The following is a 12,670-nucleotide window of genomic DNA, read 5'->3' on the forward strand; positions in this document are numbered from 1 at the left end:
GCGCAGGCCGGCTAGTACAAGGAACCAGCTTTCTTGGACTTCGGGGGTTCGAGAACGAGCGGCGCGGGAGGGGCGCTCGAGCCCGAGCCCGAGGACGAGCGTTCTCTCCGCATTGGCTTCTACCAGAAGTGGGCGGGGCTGAGGCGGGACCAGGCGGGACATGAGGAGCTCCTCTATAGGTTCGAGTGGGCAGGCCGGGGCGGGGCAGTTAGCAAATTAGGCTGCGCGTTCTCTTCTCCAGAGGGCGGGGCCGGAGGTTTCGATTAGTTGTCCCTGCCGCTGGGGAAGGTAAAGCGTCGACGGCGGCTTCAGAAGCTGTGGGGTCCCCGGCTGGAGGTGGGGGACTCGGCGGGGTGAGTAATCGCGCCGGCCCGCCAGTTCTTCTTACCATCGCACTGACCCTGTGTCCACCCAGCTTCTCCCTCGAGAAGGGACCCACCCGGTCCCCTCGGGCAGGCAAAAGAAGGGGCGGCGGCACCAGTCCCTCCAGAATGGGGCGACGCGGCGAGGGTGTCCCAACCTGGAGTGGCTTCTCTTCGAGCTCCTGGAAGGGCTTTCCTGGAGGGACTTGGTTTATGTTTGAGGTATGGGGAGGTGTGAAAGAGGGGCGGCGGGTCGAGACCGCCCCGCGGGACTCCCCTCGGCTGCGGGTCTGCAGCGTCCCCGCCCCGCCGCCCCCGCGGCGCGAGCTCCCCGGGGCTTGCGTTGAGGGAAGCCCCTTTCTGCCGGCGCTGAGCTGGGGCCTGCGAGCTAGAGTCCCCTACCCAAGTTCCGAGGGAGCCCGGGACCCGCCGGGGGCTGCGAGTTGCGGCCCCGGCCCTTCTGACCTTGGCTGCCCGCGAGGGTGGGCGACCGACCTGCTGCCAGACCCGCGGCTCAAGCAACCTTCCCCGAACAAGTTTCAGGCGTTGCTATGAAGTTCATGACTGGCCTGATGGGGGGAAAAGCAGTAATTGGCCCTTTCTCAGACCTTCATACCCTTTGGACCCTCATAGAAATTGAATCCTGGGGTTTGGAACCGTCTCAGAACGAACAGGTCCTTCTCGCATTGACAACGTTCTGTGCCCACGTTGGGGTAAAAAATAACCTGAACATATTTCAGTGTAAAGGCAGATCTTCCTTGAGGGTTTTGTTTTTCGCTTCACTTGTTACAGCACAGATGCCTGAATAAGAAAAGCCTGACCTTAGTATCTCTATAGAGAGATTAGACGGATGCTGCGATATTTAAGTAGTTACAGATCAGTATTCAGTTAACAATTTATGTTAATTGGCTGAAATTTAAGCTCATTTTAGAAAGTATTTTTGACACAGAATAATTTCTTTCCATCTAAATTAGGTTTTTTGAACGCAATGGTTATGTAGTTAATGTAAAAGATTTACACAAATTAATTTGAGGGCACTTGACTGAAACAGGAGACATAAATATGTATGGAACATAGGATTATCATTTTAGGTAACATCTGCTGGAACGTTTCCAGCTTGTTCCTTTCTTGCTGTAGGGTTACAAAAAAGACATCTTTACTGGGACTATTCGGAATTACACATGAATAACATTTAGATGTAAATTGTTTTTAATTCCTTTAAGTGTTTTAAAAAATTTTATTCATAAAATGTTTGGAGTCTATATTTACTTGTCCTTGTGCGTTTAGTGTTGGATGGGGGTAGTATATTTAACAACCGAATTTGGGTTCCTTAGTAATACGTTTTTAAAAGGTGTGCCTCTTTTCGAGAATATGATATTTAAGTATCTAGCAAGCCTTTTAATTTCTTTATTAAAAGTACTATTTTGGGGTTGAGCATTTTTGGCATTGACACTGGAACCGGAGTAAGGAAGCCTGCAGCAGTATTACCAGTTTGACACCACCAGTGGGTGTTTCTGTTGACAAATGCAGAGAAGAGAACATTTGGGAAGGAAATCTTTTTTTTTTTTTTTTTTTTTTAAGGGGGGTGAGAGGGGGTGAGGGGGGAAGGAGCTAGAAGAGAGAAGCTGTAGAACTAAAGCTGCCAGCACTGTGTATGCTGAGCATTTCACAAGTACAAGGAAACCTAATTAGGGGGAAAAAAATTCTGGTTGACTGTATTAAGTAATAGAACTCCAAAAGAGACACTAAATAAAGTTAACCCTTCCAAGAGTGTTAAATAATCTTCCATTTCAGAGTAGTTGGGGAGGGGTGTCTCCAAGTATAAAAGGGTATCAAATCCTTTTTTTTAACAATCAGTGCAGTGGTTAATTTGATGTATATGTATATATAAAAACAATTTGGTCTCCTAATATTGTTTATTTAGCATATTTCCTAAGCCCAATTCTTTTAAAAAACAAAATTCGATATATTAAAAAAAAATAAATAGCTTTTTTTTTTTCTCCAGAGAACATTACTTTCTCCCCTGCTCAGTCTTAAAATTTATTCATGATTTAGGGGCTTGTGGTAGGGATTTTTTACTCCTTTTTCTTGAATTTTTTTTATTTATGCAAGTTCCCTAACTAAACCTGCCATTGTTTTCATTGTAATGCTCTTGGAGTTATTTAAATTAGAGTGTGGCATCTAATGTGTTCCCTGGGGTTTTAAAAGGAAAGGTTTCCATTGAAAGAAATTGCAGGGCCATCTCATGTAGATAAGTAATAGAATGTTGTATTGTACTAATCAGATGTATTCTGTTCCAAATATGCTGCATGGGGTTTAGGCAGCTTCATTTAATGAGAACCAGATTTTACATGGTATTTCTGTTTTGAAGGTACAGTAGTCTTACCTTATAAACCAAAATACAGAGGTGGAGAAATTCCTTAAGTAGCTTTTTATCCTCTAGCCCTGTTTCACCAGTCATCCAGAATCTATGAGAGAATCTCAACAATAGTTGCATTGTTGGGAATGACAGTGACTTCTCTTGCAGATAGTTCCTTTCATTATGATTTACATTTCAATTTACTTCGTAATGGAAAATTCATCTATATCTGAGAAATTGGTTGTAGCAAGTTTGTAAAGAAGTGACAGGGAAAAAAAAAGTGACAGGGAAAATAAATTTTCTTCAGGATGTCTTATTAAAATTTTTGCCTTTTTCCCCCCCTTCCGTTTTGACAACTTTGTAGTTATCTTTTTTATTTCTAGGTATTAGGAGGTGTGCTAATATCGTACTTTATATTTCTTTTTTTTGGGGGGGGGGTACCAGGGATTGAATTCAGGGGCACTCAACCACTGAGCCAAGCTCCCAGCCCTATTTTGTATTTTATTTAGAAACAGGGTCTCACTGAGTTGCTTAGTGCCTCACTTTTGCTGAGGCTGTCTCAGCCCCTGAGCCCCTGGGATAATAGGCGAGCACCCCCGCACCTGGCTGGATATGACTTTTTCATACATTAAATTGATGTCAAATAACATGAGGCATTTACAAATAAATGAATCCACATGCATGGATCCAAAATGTGAGGGAAATCTTTTATATAACTTTGATACAAAAATAGCAAAATTTGAAGTATTCAGAGGCTTTCTGAGTAGAAAAGACTGTTTATTCAGAATTAGGTAATTTTAGATTTTAAAGTTTTTATTTTTGGTAACATCAAATTATTTAACATCAAATTTCTTAGAGGAAGAGCTAGAATCCCAAAAGTTCTTTATCATTTGATGATGGTCAATTGAATCACATATTTTATCTTATGAAAATAATGCAATCAAAAGACTACATTTAGGACTGGGGATGTAATTCGGTGGTGGAGCACATGACCCTGGATTTGATTCCCCAGCATGGGATTAGGGGAAGATTCTAAACTTTCTGTTCTGGGGCTTTTCCATTCTGCTTTCAGTCTTATAAGCTCAGTATTAGAAATTTTTTGTTAGTGATGATTTTAGTGTTTGAATCTTAATTTTTTAGAGTTTTAAGAATGTTTCCTCTATATAGAGCAGTGCTTGGATGTCTGAATTGCTCCAAGATCTGGCCTCATTTCTCATTCAAGTTTGTACATTTCTTCTTACTGAGATATGAACTTGGGGGCAGTTCTGTTGGAGGATGTGAAAGCTGAGGGTCAGGACCTTCTACCTGAAAAGGTGGATAACATTTAAACATTTCAGGTTTGGAAATTAACAGAAAATTATTTATTAGGTTAAAAGGATGTGTCCCATTCCAGTCTTTGAAATTGTCAACACTTTGAATTAAGCTCTTAGAAACATTTGTGTTTGAGATAGTTCTAATCAGAGTCAAGTTTGGGTGTGGTCTTTTTTTGGATAGTCTTCTCTATAATTCTTATTACATTTTTTGAGCTTTACTCAATATCAGGTACTGTGGTAAATTATTTATTCGCATGAGTGTATGAATGTTTGTTCTCAAAGCATCTCTATGAAGTAGGTGTTTCTTGTATTTCCCACATACATGTCAAATGGGCTCAGAGAAACAATTTGCACAGATTAGCCAGCTAGTCAGCAAAAGTGGCAAAATTGTTATCCAAACCAGTCTAACTTGAAGTCATGCTCTTCAAAACCATGCTTTCTGCTTCTCTTTAGGAATCTGATTGCCCAAGCATGTTTTGAGTTCATCATACTGGAGAGGTATTAAAGGTATAAATATGGTTTCTGGATTTGATGGTCTACACTGACTGCCTGACCTTTAGTGACTTGCGAAGCTGGACTCAGATCTATCAGAACTGCTGGTTAGGACAACTAGGTGTGCAGACTTTTGTAACACAAGTGATTAGTTCTGTTTCTTCATAAATGAAGGTTGTACATAATCATTTATGCTACAAATGAGGTAACTTTCTAATTAACCATTTGATATTTCATGTTTCTGCATGTTCCGTTATTAATTTTGACTGACTTTGATTAAATTTGCTACACTAATAAAGGCTATGAAGTCAGTTCTTGAATTCAGTTTGGTGGGTTAGATGTACTCTTGAAGTAAAATGGCAGCCAATACAATGTGCAGGTGGGCATCTCTCCTGTAATTATAATGACTTCAGTAAAACAAAATATGAAGGTGAAGTCTACAGAGATATATTATTGTTGTTTCTTAATACATGGAGGTTGGATTTTGATGAAAGATCTTCTATTTGAAAGTAGAATTTTCAGGGCTGGGGTGTAGCTTAGTGGTAGAACACTTGTGAAGCATGTCCAAGGCTCTGAGTTTAATCCTCAATACTACCCCGCCCCCCAAAAAAGTAGAATTTTCTGCTACTTAAAGCTTTGTGATTTTTTTTTTTTTTAAATAAGACCGTCAGTAAGAGAGATGAATAGGACTGGGTTTGTGGCTCAGTGGTAGAGCACTTGCCTAGCATGTGTGAGGCACTGGGTTTGATCCTCAGCACCACATAAAAATAAATAAATAAAGGTATTGTGTCCATCTACAACTAAAAAATGTTAAAAACTAAAAAATATTAAAAAAGAGAGATGAACAGTTGCTTTGCCTAAAAGAATACTTAGTTTCATGTGAAGAAGGAAAAAGGACTTAACATTTTCTGTAATGAAAATCATTTTTGTGACTTAGTAAAGGTGGAAAGTAATGATGAATATTGTAGAACTTCAGAGGCAGAAATCCTTTTGACCAAAGCAGGATGGATGTTCTACGTAGATGGAGCCTGTATATATGTTTTTGTTAATTTCTTTACAAAGTACAGTTTTTCAGTATGCATTTTTTAAAGTATTTTTTAATAAATTTTTTTTATGTGGTGCTGAGGATCGAACCCAGGGCCTCCCACCTGCTAGGCAAGTGCTCCACCACTGAACTACAACCCCAGCCCCTGGTATGCATCGTAACAGCTTTATTGAGGTGTAATTTACATACCATAAAATTCACCCTTTATAAATGTACCAGCCAATCATTCTTTTTTTAATTATTTTTTTAGTTGTCAATGGACCTTTATTTTACTTAGTTACATGTGATGCTGAGAATCAAACCAGTGCCTCACACATGCTAGGCAAGCACTGTACCACTGAGCTACAACCCCAGCCCATAGTCAGTTATTCTTTAACAAATTTATGGAGTTATATAACCATCACTAACCATCACTACAATCCAGTTTTAGAATATTTCCAACAATATTTTTTTCTGTCAACATTAATTTTTTGTAACCTTGCTTCACCTAGATCCTTTAATCATCAGACGTTGATAAACAAAGATGCAGATCTTGAAAGATATCTTTAAAAAATGTCTTCTTGGGCTGGGGATGTAGCTCAGTGGTAGAGCATTTGCTTAGCACATATGAGAGAGTCTGAATTTGATCGCCAGCACCACCAAAATAAAATACAAGTTTCTTATGTATGTTATCATTTTTTTTTGTGTTTTCAGGTTTTTGCCTAAATACATAGCAGAATATAAAGGACCATTCTATAAATGGTATAAATTACCTTTGTATTCATGATTTCCATTTTATTTTGGTTTGTTATTTTTTAAATGGGCAAATAAAATAACAGTATTAACAATGTGTTGGGAATACAGTGAAAAGAAATCAAGGTAAAGGTAATGTAATTATTGTGCAAGAAAATAAATCACTTTCCATCTTCAAACCATGAGCAAAATGATTAATTTTCTTGATTTTTAAGTCAGTGACATTGTACATTTTATTATTTGAGCTCTAATCTCCCTTGACATATCCATGTCTACTATGCATGCCAGAGAGCAAGACTTCATCAGATTCAGATGTGCAAACACATTCACTACTTCCTGCGTTGCTTCAGGTTGTATTGTTATGGGATTTAGAACTGACTTTCCTGCTTGCATTATTTTCTTCTTGGTTACTTTCTAGGGTGGGTTGGGGAGTGAGCAAACTTGGGAATGTAGAGAGTGATAAAATTGTACACCACAGGCTTATCTCTGTCACTTTCTGAGGTGGTGTTCTCTGTGCAGCACATTGCTTGTGTAGATGGGCACTCCTCATAGGAAAGCTTTGGGATGTTATTTTTTGGGGTACTCATAATAGAGAAATGCAAAAATTTGTTTGGAAGTGTTTTGGAAATGGTTTTTCCATTGCTTTTAGATGAATATTTCTCTCTGGAAAGTGACCCTTACAAGCACCAGGCAGGTAAATCAATAACTCTGTGTGGAAGGTTGTATCTGGATTTTTAATAACAGATTAGACACCCAGCACTGGTCTGATATTAATAGTTTATTGGCAATTCAATCATAACTGGTTTGAAATAGGCTATTTTTGTTTTGACTGTTTAACAGCTATAGTTGTATGATTCTTTTTGTTATTTTTGTATCCTTTGTAAGAACGGGGATCTAATAGGAAATAATAGCATGAAGTGCTTTCTAACAATGTTAAGTTTTTTTTTTAGAGGGAGATAGTGATTCTGATAGTAAGAACAACTTTGGTTTCAGGAAGTTAGGACAAATACATTTATTTTTAAAGATTGCCCTAAATTATTTTAGGTAGGTTGCAGTTTTAGATTTTGTATTATGCCTAAATAATTAGGTTCTTGGCAGTATGAGATTATATTATGATAATCAGACTAAACTCACTCTCATGAGGAAGACATGGCAGATAAAAATGGTGATAAGTAATAGTTGAAGAATAACTTACTGACTTGGCTTTTTCAATGACCCAATGACTCCTAAGAAGTAGAATACTTCAGAGATTACCAGAGCTGGTTCCATGTGACATATCCTACAATTTATCCTCACTCCTCACCTCACTTTGGTCTTTCAGGCCTTTTAAGGGACATAGTAACTTCAATTACTAGTAATTATTATTACTAATATTACCACTAAATTCAAGTTGAATAATGCACCTGGGACAAAAATGTCTAGTCTTAAGTGTGCTTGTTGAAAATAGTTGAGGTAGATTAAAGCTAATTTTGTGCAAATTGATATTTCATCCTTCATCAATTATTTCTTTTCAAAATAACCTGCCTTACAACCTGAGGATCTGACCTTCATTCATTTAACAATTACTTACTGAGGACCCAATCTGTGTCAGACTATGTTAGAAGGCTGCATCAAATGATTTAAAAAAAAAAAAAAAAAAAAAAAAGGAGTAAACCCTGCCTTCAAAGAATTTACAGTCTTGAGATGGAGGCAGAGGAAAAGTAGAGTGCTATGGGAGTATTTATCTGTCAGGGTGGAGAATTCATCCTTGAAGAGTATTCAGAAAGCCACCCCTGAGGAAGTAACATTTAAATAACCTGAAGGATAAGAAGGGCTGGTCTAGTTGGGGAAATAAGTTTTCCAGACAGAAGGTACAAATGCCGTAAGGCAAGGTAAGAGATATAAAAGCTTTTGAAAAATCGAATCTTTTTACTTTATTTTATTATTTTAATTTTTTGTACTGAGGATTTAACCCAAGGGTACTTTACCACTGAGCTGCATCCCCAGTCCTTTTTATTTTTTGAGACAGGGTCTCAGTAAATTGCTGAGGGTCTCACTAAATTGCTAAGACTAACTTTGAACTTGTGATCCTCCTGTCTTAGCCTCCTGGGTCAAGTTGCTGGGATTACTGGTGAGTGCTACCATGCCTGGCTCAGAACATTTTAAAGAACTGGAAGAAGTCCAAAATGACAGGCAAGTAGGGAAGCAGGCTGTGAAGCAGAAGTAGGCAGAGACCAGGTCTTGAAAAGGCTTCATAGGCCATCTGCTAGGTTTTTTAACTTGTCCTAAGTCTCTGGATAAACTATTGAAGGTTTTAAACAGGGGTGTGACATGAATTGAAATGCCACACAGAGCTCAATGGAATTTTAATAATTTCCCAAAAAGGTCATAATCTCTGCAAGGTAAAATATTCTTCCCTCATCTCATTAAAATTTTTGCATCTACTTCCTTGATTGATTGTCATCTGTGGTACTCTTTTCATTTTTTTAATAGAAATTACCTTTCATTTTCTAAAGATTCCTTTTATCCTTCACCATTCTGTTAACCTTATATAGGAATGTCATTTCTATTTATAATTGAATTAAAATATTTTTTCTAACAGTATTAGCTCTCTTCCTTATTTAAACTTAAAATTCTGATCTCTCCCCACATTTAATCTGCTGAAGATATTTAATGTTTTAATGAAATGTTTCATTAAATATCAACATTAAATTTGCTTTATTCTTTTTTCTTTCCAAATACAATACTTTATATCTAATTTAATGCTTTTCAACATTTATGCTATTTCATATTTACGACTTAACATTTGAGCACCTACGTAGCTTTTAGATAATTTCGTTAATATTGTTTAAGAGCATCAAACTGCAAGAGTACCATTTTCAAATCTGGTTCATATTCTGTGACCTTGTCTTTTTATATTAAACTGCTCTGTCAGACTTTTTGTGTTCAAGCAAGCTTATGTATAAAGCTATAAAGGTTTTATTTTGTGTATCCTTATTTGTTTTTCCTATAGTAAGTGACCCTATACATTCAGTTCTTTTTAGAAAATCATCAGCCATGCTAACTTTTTGCTTGCCTTCTTGACTGAGCATTTTTTCAGGTCTTCTCTGGTGTAAAGTTGTTCCTTTGTGCCTGTATAGAACACTGTTGGTCATTTCCCCCTTCATGGATGCAAAGAAGAACCACAGCATCACCTCCTTTAAATATTTACTTTGAAATTGACATTTTGACGCAGCCTTCAACTTGTATTTGCCATAAGTTCTTAGGCTGTTTTGAGCCATTTTGTACGTGCTCAGTGTTTATTTTTGTTTTTATTTTATTTTTTGCACTACTGGGGATTGAACCCAGGCATGCTCTACCACTGGGCTGCAACCCCAGCCCTTTTAATTTTCTTTTTTATTTTGAAACAGGGTCTAGCTAAGCTGCCCAGGCTGGCCTTCCAACTTGTGATCTTCCTGTCTCAGCTTCCTGAGTACCTGGGGTTACTCTTTGGTTCTTTTTTCTTTCTTTCTTTCTTTTTTTTCTTGGAGCTGGTAACTTGAAGAGTTTGCAAATGATTTGGGTCATTACATTTTTTTCACTTTCTGTCCAGGCCAGGGCATTTACTTGGAAAGAGTTGCCTCCTGGTGTGTGCCTGTAATCCCAGCTACTCAGGAGGCTGAGGCATGGGAATTGCAAGTTCTCAGCCACCTGGGCAATTTAGTGAGCCTCTGTCTCAAAATTTAAAAAAGGGTGGGGGGTGGGCATGTAAAGAAAAAAGAGTTGGCTCAGATTTTAGAGCTTGAAACTCATGTTTTCCTGCTAGCATTTTTTTCCTAACATTCAGAGCTACTGCCCTTGGTTTAGGGGTGTGGTTTTGAGTGCGTCCCTATATGTGCAGTGTTGGTAAAGGGAAGTCTACCCTTGTCTTTCTTTGGCTGCCCTTATGCTAGTATAATAGTTTGGGTATCTTGGGGTCAATGTTAATTGTTCAGGCAATTGAAAGGATGTCAGAATCATGGTGATGGGGGTGAAAAGACTGCCATGTTCTGTCCTTGAGGAGTTTGTAAACCAGCAGAAGAGGTCAAAAACAATGACTAAAGTACCAGGTGATATGCTTGTTTAAATGGAAATACAAGGTGCTGGCCCAGAAGAGGCAGACTTAATGCAGATATAAGAAGAGGGAAAGGCGATGATTTTTGAGTGAAGAATCTTAAGGGAGGCTCAGAATGTCAGATGAAGGGAAGAGGGTTTCAGGAAGAGGGTTTATTTAAGGCATGAGTCTAAGAACAAGCATATAAATCTGGGAGAATGCCAGAAATAACATGGATTTATGTATTGCGTACTTTGCTGTGATGCTTATATTCTAGCTGTGTCCCAGGATCTTGATTTTCTTTCTTTATGGCTCTTATTTTGTCCTGTTTTTCACCTGAGAGTATATGAAGTCTAAAACCAGGAAGTTTAAAAAGAGATGGATCTTAGGAGAAATGGCTTAGCAGATGGTATTTGTCTTCTGCTCTAAGCTTCCTGGTGGTGGGGAGTATTGATTATTATAGCCTCAGCATGTGTCACCTTGGAAATGGTAAAGAAACATTTATCTTGTTAAGGGTGCCTATTTTCTGCCCCACCCCAACCCCATCTCCTCCTGCCAGTACCTTCTTCCTTGTTGAGTGACTTCTATATCAGGTACCTATCTAGTGAATCCGCCTTTTCTCTCACCCTGTAGACATGCTTGTCCTGCATCTAGTCACCTGTTTAGGATATGACTGCATTATAATTAGATGCATATTGGTATATGAGGAGGTGCTAATGGCTCCCTATGGAACTCCAGAAACTTTTTTGTCAACATTTAGAGTATGGCATGTGAGGAGGAAGCCAAAGTTGACAAAGAGTGACATTTCTTTTGAGATTTTTCATGATTTATTGTACAAGTTCACTGAAATGCTGAGTTTTATTCCATAATAAGTACGCGCGTGTGTGTGTGCCTGCCTGCATTGTACTGTACTTACCATTAAGCAAAACTGACATCCTACAAAGATGTTGCTTATTTATCATGTGGCTTCACACACTCCTATATGACCAGTTATGTCCCTTGAACTGGGAAAGCTGTTTTAGACCCTCAGAGGATATAATGTTTTCCCCCAAAGAGTCCATCATACAATAAATAGCTGATTAGTTAGATGGAGGATTTTTTAGCCTGTGATAACAGACTTTTGCCATTTGGGACTGCACAGTGTTTTTAAATACCCTCCCTATATTTTGGTAATTTTTCACATTTTAAGTCCCACTTTCCCAAAAACCTTGCATCCCCAGTCTCCCTCACAGCTGGGATACAGACTTGTGATCTAGGTTTGATCAGTCAGTTACATAGGAGAGTTACGTACTGAAGTGAGAGCACTGTGAGGTGGCAGTCACTGTAGTTGAATTGATGACCTGGTGATCATGTTGATAGAGGAGTTTTGAAGGAGTGGCAATGGCAGGCTTAGGGAATTCAGTCCCAAGTGTTGCTAAGTGATGGTGGGAAGGCAAAAAAAAAAAAAAAAAAAAAAGAAAAGAAAATGTCATTTTAAAAAACATGTAAAACTTTTGGCGGGTTTATCTTCCTTTCTTTTCTCGGATTATTTAGGATTTGTGGGTTAGGGATCCACATAATTTGTGGGTATTTTCAGCCATTATCTCTCCCAAGTATTTCTGTCTTTTTCTCTCATTATGTAATACCAATTACAGTATGTTAGGACATGAGATATTGTCCCACAGATTTTGAATGATCTGGGTTTCTTTACCCCCACTATTTTGTGTCTGCATTTTGATTGGGATAATTGATATTGGTCCACCTTCAAGTTCACTGATTCTTTCCTTGGCTGAATTGAGTCTACCGATGAGCCCATTGTAGGCATTCTTTATATTTTTTCCATTTTTAGCAGTTTCATTTTATTTCTTGCAGTTTCCATTTCCCTGCTGAAATTACCCATCTGATTTTACATGTTGTTCTCCTGTTGGGTTAGAGCCTTCAACGTATTACTTAACAATAATTTGAATTTCATTTTAGATATTTCTAACATTTCTTTGTGTCTTGTTCTGATTAGTTATTTGTCTTTTCTGAGTGGTTTTTCTTTGCCTCCTTATGCCTTCTGATTTATTTTTTATTTTTGATAATTGGGTTGGAACACAGTCTGTACCACTGAGCTACATCCCCAGCCCATTTTATTGCTAAGTTGCTTAGGGCCTCAAACTTGTGATTCTCCAACCTCAGCCTCCAGAGTGGCTGGGGTTACAGGTATGTGCCACTGTACCCAGCTCAGTTTTTATTTACAGACAGAGACTTGCTAAATTGTCCAGGCTAGCCTTAAACTTGTGATCCTCCTGCCTCAGCTTCCTGAGTTGCTAGGATTATAAACATGTGCCACTG

At 38.5% G+C, this 12,670-nt stretch overlaps 1 protein-coding gene across 1 annotated transcript in view; it reads left to right on the forward strand.

Annotated features, from left to right (window-relative positions):
* The first annotated feature begins 293 nt into the window (after window positions 1–293).
* Window positions 294–12,670, forward strand: part of Cdkl5 (cyclin dependent kinase like 5) — a 166,983-nt gene continuing 154,606 nt past the window's right edge. Inside the window, exon 1 of the mRNA XM_047535091.1 lies at window positions 294–353. The gene's annotated coding sequence lies outside the window, so the exon portion shown is untranslated. The remainder of the gene's footprint in view (window positions 354–12,670) is intronic.

The sequence above is a fragment of the Sciurus carolinensis genome, chromosome X (assembly GCF_902686445.1).
Source record: "Sciurus carolinensis chromosome X, mSciCar1.2, whole genome shotgun sequence".
Classification (NCBI taxonomy): domain Eukaryota; kingdom Metazoa; phylum Chordata; class Mammalia; order Rodentia; family Sciuridae; genus Sciurus; species Sciurus carolinensis.